Source organism: Arachis ipaensis, chromosome B7 (assembly GCF_059453495.1).
Source record: "Arachis ipaensis isolate K30076 ecotype BB chromosome B7, ASM5945349v1, whole genome shotgun sequence".
NCBI lineage: Eukaryota > Viridiplantae > Streptophyta > Magnoliopsida > Fabales > Fabaceae > Arachis > Arachis ipaensis.
Genome location: NC_142442.1, coordinates 106,757,707 through 106,775,857, shown reverse-complemented (window position 1 = coordinate 106,775,857; position 18,151 = coordinate 106,757,707). Strand labels below are relative to the sequence as shown.

Here is an 18,151-nt window from a genome sequence, read left to right as displayed (position 1 = left end):
ATAAGAATTCAAATTAGAAAATAGTTATTTTCCAGTACACTCTAATCCGTAGGATGAAGAACGAAACTAATTCTTGAATATAAATCAATGCATAAATTAGAAGTCGAAAACAATTGTTAATCCATCCAAATAAACAGAGCTCCTAACCTTAACAATGGCTGTTTAAGTTGCTCATGGCTCAGAGAGAGCTAGGGTTCTAAAATTGTGTAAAGTGCGGAATGAGGAAGAGAAGAAAGAAGATCTTGAAGGGCTGAATCTTTTTCCCTTATCAAACCTAATTGATTTGGAAAATAAATAAAATAATAAATTCTAAAACCTGAAAGATTGTGTTTTGTTTTAATAATAATGAAAAGAAAATAAAAAATCAAATTAATAAATAAATCCAAAACCAACGAGCCCTTCTTTGAATTCCAAATACGCGTTACTAGCGCTAAATACCAGCCTCGGCGTTTAGTGTCGCTCAGGCAAAGAAGATTTGAGGGATTTGCTGTCTTCCTGGTGCTAAACGCTAGGGTTGGCATTTAGTGCCACTAGCATGGGGTCTTCTCACTATTTACGAGGTGCCTAGTGCCAAATGCCAAGGCTAGTGCCATACGTAATTATGTAGTACATGTTAGACCTTTTCAGTGTCCTATTACTACACCTTTCTTCGATCCCGATATTCCCTCTGACTTTCCTCTTTCTTGGATGCAACCTGAGGAGGACCCTGAGATCGTAGATATCTCTTCTGGAGGTGAAGAGCCAGATGAGGCATCAGCGAGCGGGTATCACCACCTGCCCAATGGTTGTCTGTGAGAGGCTTTTGGATCAGAGACGAGGAGACTTTTTAAGACGTCTAGTCTAACTCTGATACCTTAGAGTGTCTCCCTCACTTTTGCTAGCATTCTTAGAAGAAATAAGCATATCATAGAGTTAGGCTAGCCTGGTTGCCAGCTTAGGGGCTTTTTGGATAGGCCAGGCCCTAGGACATCTTATGTACATATATGTATAAATTAAATGAGTCACTAACTAAGAGATGCTGTATTTTAGTCTAGTACTTGTTTAACTGAGCTACTCTTATATCATGATGTGTATTATAATGTGATGTTTCATATACTGCTTCCTATTGTTCTATATATGTGTGTGTTTGTTACTCCTCATTACATTGAACGTATCCAACTTTTTAACTACTATTTTTTTTATAAAAAATATACACGTAAACTCGCAAAGTGTTAACAACGAACAGGCTTATACTTATTAATTATTATTACGTATGGAGAAAACAAGTTGGTAACGTTCAGCTTCTAGTATGATCATGACATGCTGGGAGTTGGGCCGTTACATTCAGTGCCAGAGCCTTCGAGTGTAATGCCACCCAGGGGGCTCTGTTTCTCCTCCAGAGTCCTCCGTTCCTATTCTAGACACTTTGCATGACCATTATCCTCATAAAACTAGGGAAAATTATGGAAAAAAACCAAAAATTAATGAAAATAAAATTGAAAGAAAAATTAAAGGATACTCAGGGTTGGGTTGCCTCCCAACAAGCGTTTATTTACCGTCACTAGCTTGACAGTTAGTGCTGCTAAGTCAACGTGTGAGTGGACCTCTGGTGATCAATATCGACTCCAAGATAGTGCTTTACCCTCTAGCCATTGACTGTGAACCTTCTATCTGAATTTTCTTCTTGAAGTTCCACTTGACCATAAGGGGACACTCTGTTTAACGCAAAAGGTCCTGACTACTGGAACTTCAGCTTTCCAGGAAAGAGCTTGAGCCGAGAATTGAATAATAGCACCTTTTGGCCTGGCTCAAACACTCTTGTGGCTATCTTTTTATCATGCCACTTCTTGGTATTTTCCTTGTAGATCTTGGCATTCTCATAAGCAGAGTTTTTGAACTCATCAAGCTCATTCAGTTGGAACAGCCTCCTCTCTCTTGCAGCTTTGGCATCAAAGTTCAGAAACTTTGTTGCCCAATATGCTCTATGCTCCAACTCCACTGGCAAGTGATAGGGTTTTTCATAAACCAACTAGTATGGGAATATTCCAATAGGAGTCTTGAAAGCAGTCTGGTATGTCCAAAGAGCATCATCAAGTTTCCTTGCCCAGTCCTTCCTTGAAGTACTTACAGTCTTCTCCAGGATCCTCTTGATATCCCTGTTGGAGACTTCAACCTGTCTCCTTGTCTGAGGGTGATAGGAGGTTTCCACTTTATGATGGACTCCATATCTCTGCAGTAGCGAGTCTAACAATTTATTGCAGAAGTGGCCTCCACCATCACTAATCAGTGTCGTTGGGACACCAAACCAACTGAAAATATATTTCCACAAGAAGCTCAGCACGACTCTAGCATCATTGGTGGGAAAGGCCATTGATTCCACCCAGTTGGACATATAATCCATAGCTACTACTATGTAAGTATTTGAGTATGAGGGAGAAAAAGGTCCCATGAAGTCAATACCTGATGAGCAGATATTTTATACGCTTTTTGGCATCATTTTCATATAGTTTTTGTTATGTTTTCTTTATGTTTTATTATATTTTCATAGGTTTTAGTGCAAAATTTATATTTTTGGATTCCACTTTGAGTTTGTGTGTTTTTTTATGATTTTAGGTATTTTCTGGCTGAAATTAAGGAGTTTTGGCAAAGTTTGATTCAGAGACAGAGAAAGGACTGCAGATGCTGTCAGATTCTGACCTTCATGCACTTGAAGGAGGATTTCTAGAGCTATAGAAGTCCAAATGGTGTGCTCTCAATGGCTATGGAAATGAAGGCCCAAAACTGGCATTCAACGCCAGCCACCAACCCTATTCCTGGCGTCCAACACCCAAAAGGGAGTAGCTGGTATCTAAGGCCCATTCAGGAGTCCAAAGCTGGTGTCCAATGCCCAAAACGCAATACCAACTCGTGGCTTCACTCAAGCTTAACCCAAACACTCACCAAGTGGGCCCGAAAAGTAGATTTTCACACCACAAGACTAGTTTATCTTATTTCTGTAATCCTTACTTATTAGATTAGTATATATAGGACAAGGATCACTCTTGTTCAAGGACTTTATGCCATATTTTCGAATACATTACTATTTTCTGTAAGTTATAAGTTACTAACTTCCTAGGTTAAGGTTAAGAGCTCTGTTGATTCTTATGGATTAATAATATCACTATTCTATTTCAATCTATGCTTGATTCCATTCTAAGATGTATCTTCGTTCTTCATTCTAATGAATTGGGAGTGTAACTTGACCGTTAGTGCACGAATCCCCACACCTTCGTACAACTGTACCAGCAAGTGCACTGGGTCATCCAAGTAATACCTGAGCGAGTAAGGGTCTATCCCACGAGGATTGTGGTTTGAAGCAAGCTATGGTTATCTTCGTTCTTGCAGAAGGTTGTTGATTTGAAAGATGGAATTACAATGTTTAATTATAAGAATAGGAATAGAGTTGTAGGAAAAATGTCCGAAAGGGGTAAAACCAATTAGATTATGTAATAGGAATAGAGTTGAGAGTTGGAGTTGCTTTGTCTTTCTAAATTAACTCTGGTACTACTGCTCTCCTTGCTTGTGAGTGATTTCTTCAATGGCAGGATGTATGTGATTGACACTAGTTTGAGCAGCTACCAATACTCCTCCAGATCTGAACCCCATGTTTAGTGTGGATCCATTCTGATTGAACGTGAAGCTTCTCAGGATTCTAGCCTCTACCACAGAGACCCTAATCTCCCCGTAAATCGGCTGAACTGATGTCTCGAGAAGTCCCCCATCGAAGTCGTGGATTAGCCGTCTGAGAGACGTGTATTCAAGCTGGTGGTTCATCATTATCCGATGAAATACACACTCCGAACCCATGTAGAATGCGATAACCTTATGCCAGTTCAACGCATTCATATTGATGAAGAACGAATACTAAAAGTAATACTTTTTATTAATTCATAGGACTCAGCAGGGCTCCTCCCCTCAACCTAGGAGGTTTGGAAACTCATAGTGAAAGTAAAATACAATGGTGAAAAGGAAAATAGGGCTGAAGATGTCTGTGATACATGAATTAAATCCTTTAAATACTAAACTAATGACTAGTAAGGGTAAAATAGTCTATTTAGTGCTAAAATCCACTTCTGAGGCCATCTTGGTGAGTGTTTGGGCTGAGCTTTAATGAGATACAAGTTCTATGAGGCTCTTTGGGCATGGAACGCCAGCTAGGAGGTCCTCTCTGAGCCTTTGGATGCTGGGCTCTTCTCTTTGGGCGCTGGACGCCTGGATGAGGGCAGGAAGCTGGCGTTGGACAACAGTTTTAGACCTTCTAATCCGAAGCAAAGTATGGACTATTATATTGCTGGAAAGATCTAGAAGTCAGATTTCCTTATCCGTTGAGAGCTCTCCATTTGGACTTCTGTAGCTCCAGAAAAGCTCTTCTGAATGCAAGCAGGTTAGATCCAGATAGCATCTGCAGTGCTTTCTCTGTCTCTGAATCAGACTTTTGCTCCAACTCCTCAATTTCAGCCAAAAAATACCTAAAATTGTCCAAAAACTCAAAAACTCATAGTAAAATCCAAAAATGTGAATTTAACACTAAAACCTATAAAAACTCAATAAAAACTACTAAAAATTATATGAAAGTGATGTCAAAAAGCATATAAAATATCCGCTCATCACAACACCAAACTTAAACCATTGCTTGTCCCCAAGCAACTAAAAACACAGTAGGTTAAAAAGAAAATTAAGATACAATAAATCTCTAAGTTTCAAATGAAGCTTAGTTACAATTAGATGAGCGGGACTTGGTAGCTCTTTTCTTCTGAATAGTTTTGGCATCTCACTATCCATTGAAACTTAGAATGGTTGGCATCTTTAGGAACTTAGAATCCAGATGATATTAGTGATTCTCTTAATTAAGCTTATTTTGATTCTTGAACACAGCTTTCAGAGTCTTGGCCGTGACCTTAAGCACCTTGATTTCCAGTATTACCACTGGATACAATAATGCCACAGACACTTTACCTGGGTGAACCTTTTCAGATTGTGACTTAGCTTTGCTAGAGTCCATAAATAGAGGTGTCCAGAGTTCTTAAGCACACTCTTTTTGCTTTGGACCACGACTTTAACCGCTCATTCTCAAGCTTTTCAGTTGACACTTTCATGCCACAAGCACATGGTTAGGGACAGCTTGGTTTAGCTGCTTAGGCCAGGATTTTATTCCTTTGGACCCTCCTATCCATTAGTTCTCAAAGCCTTGGGTCCTTCTACCCTTGCCTTTTAGTTTAAAGGGTTACTGGATTCTTCAATCTGCCCTCCTTTTCCTGCATTTTTGGGTAGTAATGGATTTTTCTGCCTTTTTTTTTCTTTTCGCCATTTTTTTCTTTCTTTTTCGCATGCATAATAATTTTTTTCTTTTGCAACATGCTTTTTCTTTTGCTTTTTGCTGCTTTTTCTTGCTTCAAGAATCAATTTTCAAATATTTCAAATTATCAATAATATTTTTCCTTTTTTCTTATTCTTTCAAGAGCCAACATTTTAAAATTTCAACTTCAAACATGCACTGTTTATTTCATACATTTAGAAAACAAAAGCAAATGACACCACATCAACATAACTAAACTAATCTTATTTTAAACTTGAAATTGATGCATCTCTCAAATCCTTACAATAAAAAAATTATTTAAGCAAGGTGAGAAATATATAGAACATTTTACAACTTTAAGACATCAATGCAAATGATCATGCAATTAGAACTAGAGAACAGATAAATAAACAGACAAAAAACAGAAAAATAACAGAGAACGAATCCACTTGAATGATGGTGGCTAGTGCTCCTCATTGAGGATCCAATGCAGTGCTTGATCTCTTCAATGTCACTCCTTTGTCTTTGTTGAGGCGACTACACAGGCTCTTGTCCATGCTTCATAGTTTGCTCCATCCTCTTCTTCCATACTTAGGAGTGGTAGAAATCAAAAAGCAAAGCTTTTGCAACACCAAACTTAAGAGTTTTGCTCGTCCTCGAGCAAAGTAGGGTAGAAGAAGGTGGGGGTAGGTGGAGCTCTGGTGCACGGAAATTGTGATTCACACTTTTCACAACTCTGCACAACTAACCAACAAGTGCACTGGGTCGTCCAAGTAATACCTTACGTGAGTAAGGGTCGATCCCACAGAGATTGTCGGCCTGAAGCAAGCTATGGTCATCTTGTAAATCTCAGTCAGGCGGATTCAATTGGTTATGAGGTTTTGATAATTAAAAGATAAATAAAACATAAAATAAAATAAAGTTACTTATGTAATTCACTGGTGGGAATTTCAGATAAGCGTCTGGAGATGCTTTGTTGCTTTTGAATCTCTGCTTTCCTATTGCCTTCTTCCAACCATGCGTTACTTCCTTCCATGGCAAGCTGTAAGATCCTCTCAGTGGAAATGGTCCTCTACGGTTTCTGCACGGCTAATCAACTGTCGGATTTCTCGTCTTGGATGAAAAATACCAGGTACAGCTACCGCATGGCTAATCATCTATCGGTTCCCGCTAGTGTCGGAATAGAATCCATTGATCCTTTTGCACACTGTCACTTGTGCCCAACATTCGCAGGTTTGAAGCTCGTCACAGTCAACCCTTCCCAGATCCTACTCGAAATACCACAGACAAGGTTTAGACTTTCCGGATCCCAGGAATGCTGCCAATTGTTCTAGCCTATACCACGAAGATACTAATATCACAGACTCGGTCCGTGTATTAGGTATCCAAGAGAATATACTCCGGCTGTCATCCAATGACTACGTTGAACATCATGTAGACCGCTTTATGGTTGTCAGGCACGCGATCTTGGCTAAGCGAGTAACGAAGATTGAGTGATTGTCACGGGTCACCCCTCCATTTTGACTTAACTGAATTAAGTATGAGAGTATATCTTGGAGAAAAAGTAGGCGTGAATTGAATAGAAAATAGTAGTAATTGCATTAATTCATGAAGAACAGCAGAGCTCCACACCTTAATCTATGGGGTGTAGAAACTCCACCATTGAAAATACATAAGAAAAAGTAGTCTAGGCATGGCCGTGTGGCCAACCTCAATTGTCTAAGGACTAAACATCCAGAGATGTAGATACAGTAGTAAAAAGTGCTATTTATACTAAACTAGTAACTTAGGTTTACAGAAAATGAGTAACTAAGTGCAGATAGTGCAGAAATCCACTTTCGGGGGCCACTTGGTGTGTGCTTGGGCTGAGCATTGAAGATTTCTCATGCATAGGCTATTTCTGGAGTTAAACGCCAGGTTTGGTGCCAGTTTGGGCGTTTAACTCCAATTCTGGTGCTAGTATGGGCGTTTTACGCCAAGATATTTTAGGTTGGCTTTGAACGCCAGTTTGGGCCATCAAATCTCAGGCAAAGTATGGACTTTCTAGAAAGCCCAAGATGTCTAATTTCCAATGCAATTGAGAGCGCACCAATTGGGCTTCTGTAGCTCCAGAAAATTCACTTCGAGTGTAGGAGGGTCAGAATCCAACAGCTGCAGTCCTTTTTCAGCCTCTGAATCAGATTTTTGCTCAGGTCCCTCAATTTCAGCCAGAAAATATCTGAAATCACAGAAAAATATACAAATTCATAGTAAAGTTCGGAAATGTGATTTTTGCATAAAAACTAATAAAAATATAATAAAAAGTAACTAAAACATACTAAAAACTATGTAAAAACAATGTCAAAAATGGTATAAATTATCTGCTCATCACAACACCAAACTTAAATTGTTTCTTGTCCCCAAGCAACTAAAAACAAAATAGGGTAAAAAGAAGAGAAAATACAATAAATCTCAAAAATATCAATGAAGATTAGCTTCAATTAGATGAGCGGGACTTGTATCCATTTTGCTTCTGAACAGTTTTGGCATCTCATTTTATCCTTTGAAGTTCAGAATGATTGGCATCCATAGGAACTCAGAATTCAGATAGTGTTATTGATTTTCCTAGTTTAGTATGTTGACTCTTGAACACAGCTACTTTATGAGTCTTGGCCGTGACCCTAAACATTTTGTTTTCCAGTATTACCACCGGATACATAAATGCTACAAACACATAACTGGGTGAACCTTTTCAGATTGTGACTCAGCTTTGCTAGAGTCTCCAGTTAGAGGTGTCCAGAGCTCTTAAGCACACTCTTTTTGCTTTGGACCACGACTTTAACCGCTCAGTCTCAAGCTTTTCACTTGACACCTTCACGCCACAAGCACATGGTTAGGGACAGCTTGATTTAGCCGCTTAGGCCAGGATTTTATTCCTGTGGGCCCTCCTATCCATTAATGATCAAAGCTTTGGATCCTTTTTACCCTTGCCTTTTGGTTTAAAGGGCTATTGGCTTTTTCTGCTTGCTTTTTCTTTTTCTTCTTTTTTTTTTCTTTATTTTTTTAGCATTTTTTCTTCTTTTTTTTCGCAAGCTTTTTCTATTCACTGCTTTTTCTTGCTTCAAGAATCAATTTTATGATTTTTCAGATTATCAATAGTATTTCTCCTTTTTTAGCATTCTTTCAAGAGCCAACAATTTTAACATTCATAAACACAAATTCAAAAATATGCACTGTTCAAGCATTCATTCAGAAAACAAAAAGTATTGCCACCACATCAAAATAATTAAACTAATTTCAAGATAAAATTCGAAATCTATGTACCTCTTGTTCTTTTGCAATTAAAAACATTTTTCATTTAAGAAAGGTGAAGGATTCATAGGACATTCATAGCTTTAAGACATAGACACTAGATACTAATGATCATGTAATAAAGACATAAACATAGACAAAACGTAAAGCATAGAATTCGAAAAATAGAAAAAATAAGAACAAGGAAATTAAAGAACGGGTCCACCTTAGTGATGGCGGCTAGTTCTTCCTCTTGAAGATCTTATGGAGTGCTTGAGCTCCTCTATGTCTCTTCCTTGCCGTTGTTGTTCCTTCCTCATGGCTCTTTGGTCCTTTCTAATTTAATTGAGGATAATAGAGAGCTCTTGGTGCTCCATCCTTAGTTACCCCATATTGGAACTCAGTTCTCCTAAGGAGGTGTTAATTTGCTCTCAATAGTTGTATGGAGAAAAATGCATCCCTTGAGGCATCTCAGGGATTTCTTGATGAGGAATTTTTTCATGCTTTTATTGAGGTTCATGAGTAGGCTCTCTTGTTTTCTCCATCCTCTTCTTAGTGATGGGCTTGTCATCATTAATGAGGATGTCTTCCTCTATGACAATTTCAGTTGAATTGCATGGGTTACAAATGAGATGAGGGAAGGCTAACCTTGCCAAGGTAGAGGGCTTGTCTGCCACCTTGTAGAGTTCTAGGGATATGATCTCATGAACTTCTACTTCCTCTCCAATCATGATGCTATGGATCATGATAGCCCGGTCTATTGTAACTTCAGACCGGTTGCTAGTAGGAATGATAGAGCATTGGATAAACTCCAAACATCCCCTAGCCACGAGCTTGAGGTCAAGCCTTCTTAGTTGAACCGGCTTGCCTCTTGAGTCTCTCTTCCATTGAGCTCCTTCCACACAAATGTCCCTAAGGACTTGGTCCAACCTTTGATCGAAGTTGACCCTTCTAGTGAAAGGGCGAGGATCTCCTTGCATCATTGACAAGTTAAATGCTAACCTCACATTTTCCAGTCTGAAATACAAGTAATTCCCCCGAACCATTACGAGCCAATTCTTTGGGTTCGGGTTCATACTTTGATCATGGTTCTTAGTGATCCATGCATTGGCATAGAACTCTTGAACCATTAAGATTCTGACTTGTTGGATTTGGTTTATCAGAGCTTTCCAACCTCTTCTTTGAATCTCACGTTGGATCTCCGGATATTCACCCTTTTTGAAATTGAAAGGGACTTCGGGAATCACTTTTTTCTTGGCCACAACTTCATAGAAGTGGTCTTGATGGACCTTTCAGATGAATCTCTCTATCTCCCATGACTCGGAGGTGGAAGTAATTGCCTTTCCTTTCCTTTTTCTAGAGGTGTCTCCAGCCTTAGGTGCCATTGATGGTTATGGAAAAACAAAAAGTAAGGCTTTTTCCATACAAAACTTAAAAGGTTTGCTCGTCCTCGAGCAAAAGAAGAAAGAAAAGAGTAAAAGAAGAAGAAATGGAGGAAATAGAGGGAGGTGAGTGGTTCGGCCAAGGGAGGAAGAAGTGTTTGTGATATGTGAAAGTTGAGGTAGTGAGGAGGGTTATTTATAGGGTAGGAAGAAGAGGGGATCCGTGTGAGAATAGGTGGGTTTGGAAGGGAAATGGTTTGAATTTGAATGGTGAGGTAGGTTGGGTTTATGATGGATAGATGTGAATGGTGAAGAGAATATGGGGAAGAGGGTAGGATTTGATAGGGGAAGGGTATTTTGGGAAGAGTTATTGATGGGATTGGTCAAGGATATTTAGAGAAGAGTGTTATAGAGAGGTGTGAAGAGGAGAGAAGAAGAGTTGGGGTAGGTGGAGATCCTGTGGGGTCCACAGATCCTGAGGTGTCAAGGAATTCTGCTCTCTACACCATTCTACCGTTCAAACTCCCTCTGTGTGCCAATTCTGGTGTTAAACGCTAGCTCTGCTACCTTTCCTGGTGTTAAACGCCAGTCTGCTGCCCATTTCTGGTGTTTATCGCCAGCCAGACACCAGACACCCCTTTCTGGCGTTAAACGCCCAGAGTGCTTCCCATTCTGGTGTTTAACTCCCAGAATGCTGCCAGGCTGGGCGTTAAATGCCCATTCTGCTATCCTTACTGGCGTTTAAATGCCAGTAAGCCTGTTCTCCAGGGTGTTCTGTTTTTTATGCTATTTTTCATTTTGCTTTAATTCTACATTTGTTTTTATGACTTCACATGATCATCAACCTAAAGAAAACATAAAGTGACAATGGAAAATAAATAAATATAATTAAATAATATTGGGTTGCCTCCCAACAAGCGCTTCTTTAATGTCAATAGCTTGACAGTGAGCTCTTAGAGAGCTTCACAGAGACTCAGAGCTTAATGGTGGCCTCCCAACACCAAACTTAGAAGTTGAGTGTGGGGGCTCTATTTGACTGTGTACTGAGAGAAGCTTTTCATGCTTCCTCTCCATGGTTACAGAAGAAGATCCTTGAGCCTTAAACACAAGGAAGTCCTCATTCAATTGAAGGATTAACTCTCCTTTTTCCACATCGACCACAGCTATTGCTGTGGCTAAGAAAGGTCTTCCAAGGATGATGGATTCATCCTCTTCCTTCCCAGTGTCTAGGATTATGAAATCAGCAGGGATGTAAAAGCCTTCAACCTTCACTATGACATCCTCTACAAGTCCATAATCCTGTTTCCTTGAATTGTCTGCAATCTCTAGTGAGATTCTTACAGCTTGCACCTCAAAGATCCCTAGTTTCTCAATTACAGAGAGTGGCATGAGGTTTATACTTGAACTATGGTCACACAGAGCCTTCTTAAAGGTCATGGTGCCTATGATGCAAGGTATTAAGAACTTTCCGGGATCCGAGTTCTTCTGAGGTAATTTCTGTTGAACCAAGGTGTTCAGTTCATTGATGAGCAATGGAGGTTCATCCTCCCAAGTCTCATTACCAAATAACTTGGCATTCAGCTTCATGATTGCTCCTAGATACTGGGCAACTTGCTCTTCAATAACATCTTCATCCTCTTCAGAGGAAGAATACTCATCAGAGCTTATGAATGGCAACAATAAGTTCAGTGGAATCTCTATGGTCTCTATATGAGCCTCAGATTCCTTTGGTTCCTTAATGGGGAACTCCTTAGGGGTCAGTGGACATCCATTAAGGACTTCCTCATTGGAAATCACTACCTTTTCCTCCTCTATAGGTTCGGCCATGTTGGTTATATTGATGGCCTTGCACTCTCTTTTTGGATTTTCTTCTGTATTGCTTGGGAGAGTACTAGGAGGAATTTCAGTAACTCTTTTACTTAGTTGACCCACTTGTGCCTCTAAATTTCTAATGGAGGACCTTGTTTCAGTCATGAAACTAAGAGTGGTCTTAGATAGATCAGAGACTATAGTTGCTAAGTCAGAGAGGCTCTGCTAAGAATTCTCTGTCTGTTGCTCAGAAGATGATGGAAAAAGTTTGCTATTGCCAAACCTATTTCTCCCACCATTATTATTATTGAAGCCTTGATTAGGCTTCTGCTGATCCTTCCATGAGAAATTAGGATGATTCCTCCATGAACAATTATAGGTGTTTCCATAGGATTCTCCCATGTAATTCACCTCTTCCATTGCAGGGTTCTTAGGGTCATAAGCTTCTTCTTCAGAGGAAGCTTCTTTAGTACTGCCGGATGCAGCTTGCATTCCAGTCAGACTCTGAGAAATCATATTGACTTGCTGACTCAATATTTTATTCTGAGCCAATATTGCATTCAGAGTATCAATCTCAAGAACTCCTTTATTCTGAGTTGTCGCATTATTCACAGGATTTCTTTCAGAAGTGTACATGAATTGGTTATTTGCAACCATTTCAATGAGTTCCTGGGCTTCTGCAGGCGTCTTCTTCAAATGAAGAGATCCACCATTAGAGTGGTCCAATGACATCTTGGACAATTCAGACAGACCATCATAGAATATACATATGATGCTCCATTCTGAAAGCATGTCAGAAGGACACCTTTTGATCAATTGCTTGTATCTTTCCCAAGCTTCATAGTGGGATTCACCTTCCTTCTATCTGAAGGTTTGGACTTCCACTCTAAGCTTGCTCAACTTTTGAGGTGGAAAGAATTTGGCCAAGAAAGCATTGACCAACTTTTTCCAAGAGTTCAGGCTTTCTTTAGGTTGTGAGTCTAACCATGTCCTAGCTCTGTCTCTTACAACAAAGGGGAAAAGCATAAGTCTGTAGACCTCAGGATTAACACCATTGGTCTTGACAGTGTCACAGATTTGCAAGAATTCAGCCAAGAACTAATGAGGATCTTCCAATAGAAGTCCATGAAACTTGCAATTCTGTTGCATTAGAGAAACTAATTGAGGCTTAAGCTCAAAGTTGTTTGCTCCAATTGTAGGAATTGAGATGCTTCTTCCAGAGAAGTCAGAAGTGGGTGCAGTAAAGTCACCAAGCATCTTCCTTGCATCTCAACCATTGTTGTTATTTTCGGCTGCCATGTCTTCTTCTTTTTCAAAAATTTCTGTTAGGTCCTCTCCAGAGTTTTGTGCTTTAGCTTCTCTTAGTTTCCACTTCAGAGTCCTTTTAGGTTCAGGATCAGCCTCAACAAGAATATTCTTATCCTTGTTCCTGCTCATATGAAAAAGAAGAGAACAGAAAAGAATAGGAATCCTCTATGTCACAGTATAAAGATTCCTTTATGTGAGTAGAATTCGAAAATGAGTAACTAAGTGCAGATAGTGCAGAAATCCACTTCCGGGGCCTATTTGGTGTGTGCTTGGGCTAAGCATTGAAGCTTTTTCGTGCTTAGGCTTTTCCTGGAGTTAAATGCCAGCTTTGGTGCAGTTTGGGCGTTTTACGCCAAGATGTTTTAGGCTAATTTTGAATCCCAGTTTGAGCCATCAAATCTCGGGGAAAGTATGGACTATTATATATTTCTGGAAATCCCAGGCTGTCTACTTTCCAACGCAATTGAGAACTCTCCAATTGAGATTCTGTAGCTACAGAAAATCCACCTCGAGTGTAGGGAGGTCAGAATCCAACAGCATCTGCAGTCCTTTTTCAGCCTCTGAATTAGATTTTTGCTCAGGTTCCTCAATTTCAGCCAGAAAATTCCTGAAATCACAGAAAAACACACAAACTCGTAGTAAAGTCCAGAAATGTGATTTTTGAATAAAAACTAATAAAAATATAATAAAAAGTAATTAAAACATGCTAAAAACTATGTAAAAACAATGCAAAAAAGGGTATAAATTATCCGCTCATCACAACACCAAACTTAAATTGTTGCTTGTCCCCAAGCAACTAAAGATAAAATAGGATAAAAAGAAGAGAATATACAATGAATTCCAAACTTATCAATGAAGATTAGCTTCAATTAGATGAGCGGGACTTGTAGCCTTTTTGCTTCTGAATAGTTTTGGCGTCTCACTTTATCCTTTGAAGTTCAGAATGATTGGCATCTATAGGAACTCAGAATTCAAATAGTGTTATTGATTCTCCTAGTTTAGTATGTTGATTCTTGAACACAGCTACTTTATGAGTCTTGGCCGTGACCCTAAGAATTTTGTTTTCCAGTATTACCACCGGATACATAAATGCCACAGAAACATAACTGGGTGAACCTTTCCAGATTGTGACTCAGCTTTGCTAGAGTCCCCAGTTAGAGGTGTCCAGAGCTCTTAAGCACACTCTTTTTTTTTTTGCTTTGGACCACGACTTTAACCGCTCAGTCTCAAGCTTTTCACTTGACACCTTCACGCCACAAGCACATGGTTAGGGACAGCTTGGTTTAGCCACTTAGGCAAGGATTTTATTCCTATGGGCCCTCCTATCCATTAATGCTCATAGCCTTGGATCCTTTTTACCCTTTTCTTTTGGTTTAAAGGGTTATTGGCTTTTTCTACTTGCTTTTTCTCTTTTTTTTCGCCACTTTATTTTTGCAACCTTTTCACTGCTTTTTCTTGCTTCAAGAATCAATTTTATGATTTTTCAGATTATCAATAACATTTTCCTTTTTCATTATTCTTTCAAGAGCCAACAATTTTAACATTCATAAACAACAAATTCAAAAATATGCACTGTTCAAGCATTCATTCAGAAAACAAAAGGTATTGCCACCACATCAAAATAATTAAACTAATTTCAAGATAAAATTTGAAACCATGTACTTCTTGTTCTTTTGCAATTAAAAACATTTTTCATTTAAGAAAGGTGATGGATTCATAGGACATTTATAGCTTTAAGACATAGACACTAGATACTAATGATCATGTAATAAAGACACAAACATGGATAAAACATAAAGCATAGGGAACGAAAAACAGAAAATAAAGAACAAGGAAATTTAAAGAATGGGTCCACCTTAGTGATGGCGGCTAGTTCTTCCTCTTGAAGATCTTATGGAGTGCTTGAGCTCCTCTATGTCTCTTCCTTGTCTTTGTTGATCCTCCCTCATGGTTCTTTGGTCTTGCCTAATTTCATGGAGGAGGATGGAATACTCTTGGTGCTCCATCCTTAGTTGTCCCATGTTGGAACTCAATTCTCCTATGGAGGTGTTGATTTGCTCCCAGTAGTTTTGTGGAGGAAAGTGTATCCCTTGAGGCATCTCAGGGATTTCATGATGAGGAACTTCCTCATACTCTTATTGAGGTCCATGAGTGGGGCTCTTGTTTGCTCCATCCTTTTCTTAGTGATGGGCTTATCCTCTTCAATGAGGATGTCTTCCTCTATGACAACTCCGGCTGAATTGCATAGGTGACAAATGAGATGAGGGAAGGCTAACCTTGCCAAAGTGGAAGGCTTGTCCGCCACCTTGTAGAGTTCTAGGGAAATGATCTCATGAACTTCTACTTCCTCTCTATTCATAATACTATGGATCATGATAGCCCGGTCTATTGTAACTTCAGACTAGTTGCTAGTAGGAATGATAAAGTGTTGGATGAACTCCAACCATCCCCTAGCCACGGGCTTGAGGTCAAGCCTTCTTAGTTGAACCGGCTTGCCTCTTGAGTCTCTCTTCCATTGAGCGCCTTCCACACAAATGTCCCTAAGGACTTGGTCCAACCTTTGATCAAAGTTGACCCTTCTAGTGAAAGGGTGAGGATCTCCTTGCATCATTGGCAAGTTGAATGCTAGCCTCACATTTTTCGGACTAAAATCCAAGTATTTCCCCCGAACCATTGTGAGCCAATTCTTTGTGTTCGGGTTCATACTTTGGTCATGGTTCTTAGTGATCCATGCATTGGCATAGAACTCTTGAACCATTAAGATTCTGACTTGTTGAAGGGGGTTGGTGAGGATTTCCCAACCTCTTCTTCGAATATCATATCGTATCTCCGGATATTCACTCTTTTTGAGCTTGAAGGGGACCTCGGAGATCACCTTTTTCTTGGCCACAAATTCATAGAAGTGGTCTTGATGGACCTTTGAGATGAATCTCTCCATCTCCCATGACTCGGAGGTGGAAGCAATTGTCTTCCCTTTTCTCTTTCTAGAGCTTTCTCTGGCCTTAGGTGCCATTAGTGGTTATGGAAAACAAAAAGCTTTAGCTTTTCCCACACCAAACATAGAAGATTTGCTCGTCCTTGAGCAAAAGAAGAAAGAAAAGAGTAGAAGAATAAGAAATGGAGGAGATGGAGGGTTGGTGTAGGTTCGGCCAAGGTAGATTGTAGTGTGTATGTTGTGTGAAGATGAAGGTAGTGAGGAGGGGTATTTATAGGGTAAGAGAGGGGGTATTCGGCCATGTGTAGGTGGGTTTGGGAGGGAAATGGTTTGAATTTGGATGGTGAGGTAGGTGGGGTTTAATGATGGATGGATGTGAGTGGTGAAGAGAATATGGGGAAGAGGGTAGGATTTGATAGGTGAAGGGTATTTGGGGAAGAGTTAATGATGGGATTGGTCAAGAATATTTGGGGAAGAGTATTATGGAAAGGTGTGAAGAGGAGAGAAGAAAAAGTGGGGTAGGTGGGGATCCTGTGGGGTCTACAGATCCTGAGGTGTCAAGAAATTTGAGTCCATGTACCATTCTGGCATTCAAACGCCCATTATGTGCCAAATCTGGCATTTAACGCCAGCTCCGCTACCTATCCAGGCATTAAACGCCAGCTCTGCTACATTTCCTAGCGTTAAACACCAGTCTGCTGCCCATTTCTGGCATTAACGCTAGCCAGATGCCCATTTCTGGCGTTTAACACCAGCCAGATGCCAGACAGCCCTTTCTGGTGTTAAACACCCAGAGTGCTTCCCATTCTGGCATTTAACGCCCAGAATGCTGCCAGACTAGGCGTTAAACGCCCATTCTGCTATCCGTACTGGCGTTTAAATGTCAGTAAGCTTATCCTCCAGGGTGTGTTGTTTTTAATGTTGATTTTCATTTTGTTTTTGATTTTTTTGTTGTTTTTGTGACTTCACATGATTATCAACCTAAAGAAAACATAAAATAACAATGGAAAATATTAAAATATAATTAAATAACATTGGGTTGCCTCCCAACAAGTGCTTCTTTAATGTCAATAGCTTGACAGTGAAGCTCTTAGAGAGCTTCACAGAGACTCAGAGTTTAATGATGGCCTCCCAACACCAAACTTAGAAGTTGAGTGTGGGGGCTCTGTTTGACTCTGTATTGAGAGAAGCTTTTCATGCTTCCTCTCCATGGTTACAGAAGAAGATCCTTGAGCCTTAAACACAAGGTAGTCCTCATTCAATTGAAGGACTAGGTCTCCTCTACCCACATCAATCACAGCTCTTGCTGTGGCTAGGAAGGGTCTTCCAAGGATGATGGAATCATCTTCATCCTTCCCAGTGTCTAGGATTATGAAATCAGCAGGGATGTACAGGCCTTCAACCTTCACCAAGACATCCTCTACAAGTCCATAAGCCTGTTTCCTTGAATTATCTTCTATCTCTAATGAGATTCTTGCAGCTTGCACCTCAAAGATCCCTAGTTTCTCCATTACATAGAGGGGCATGAGGTTTTTCCCTGACCCTAGGTCACACAGAGCCTTCTCAAAGGTCATGGTGCCTATGGTACAAGGTATTAAGAACTTTCCAAAATCCTGTTTCTTCTGAGGTAATTTCAGTTGAACTATATCATTTAGTTCATTGATGAGCAATAGGGGTTCATCCTACCAAGTCTCATTACCAAATAACTTGGCATTTAGCCTCATCATTGCTCCTAGAGATTGAGCAACTTGCTCTTCAATAATATCTTCATCCTCTTCAGAGGAAGAATACTCATCAGAGCTCATGAATGGCAACAGTAAGTTCAGTGGAATCTCTATGGTCTCTATATGAGTCTCAGATTCCTTTGGTTCCTCATTAGGGAACTCTTTAGTGGCTAGTGGATGTCCATTGAGGTCTTCCTCATTGGAAATCACTGCCTTTTCTTCCTCTCCAGGTTCGGCCATGTTGGTTATAGTTATGGCCTTGCACTCTCTTTTTGGATTCTCTTCTGTATTGCTTGGGAGAGTACTAGGAGGGAGTTCAGTAACTCTTTTACTTAGCTGACCCACTTGTGCCTCCAAATTTTTAATGGAGGACCTTGTTTCAGTCATGAAACTGTGAGTGGTTTTAGAT

At 39.9% G+C, this 18,151-nt stretch overlaps 1 pseudogene; it reads right to left on the bottom strand.

Annotated features, from left to right (window-relative positions):
* Nucleotides 1–1,717: 1,717 nt before the first annotated feature.
* Nucleotides 1,718–18,129, bottom strand: LOC107607428 (uncharacterized; annotated as a pseudogene).
* Nucleotides 18,130–18,151: the final 22 nt, after the last annotated feature.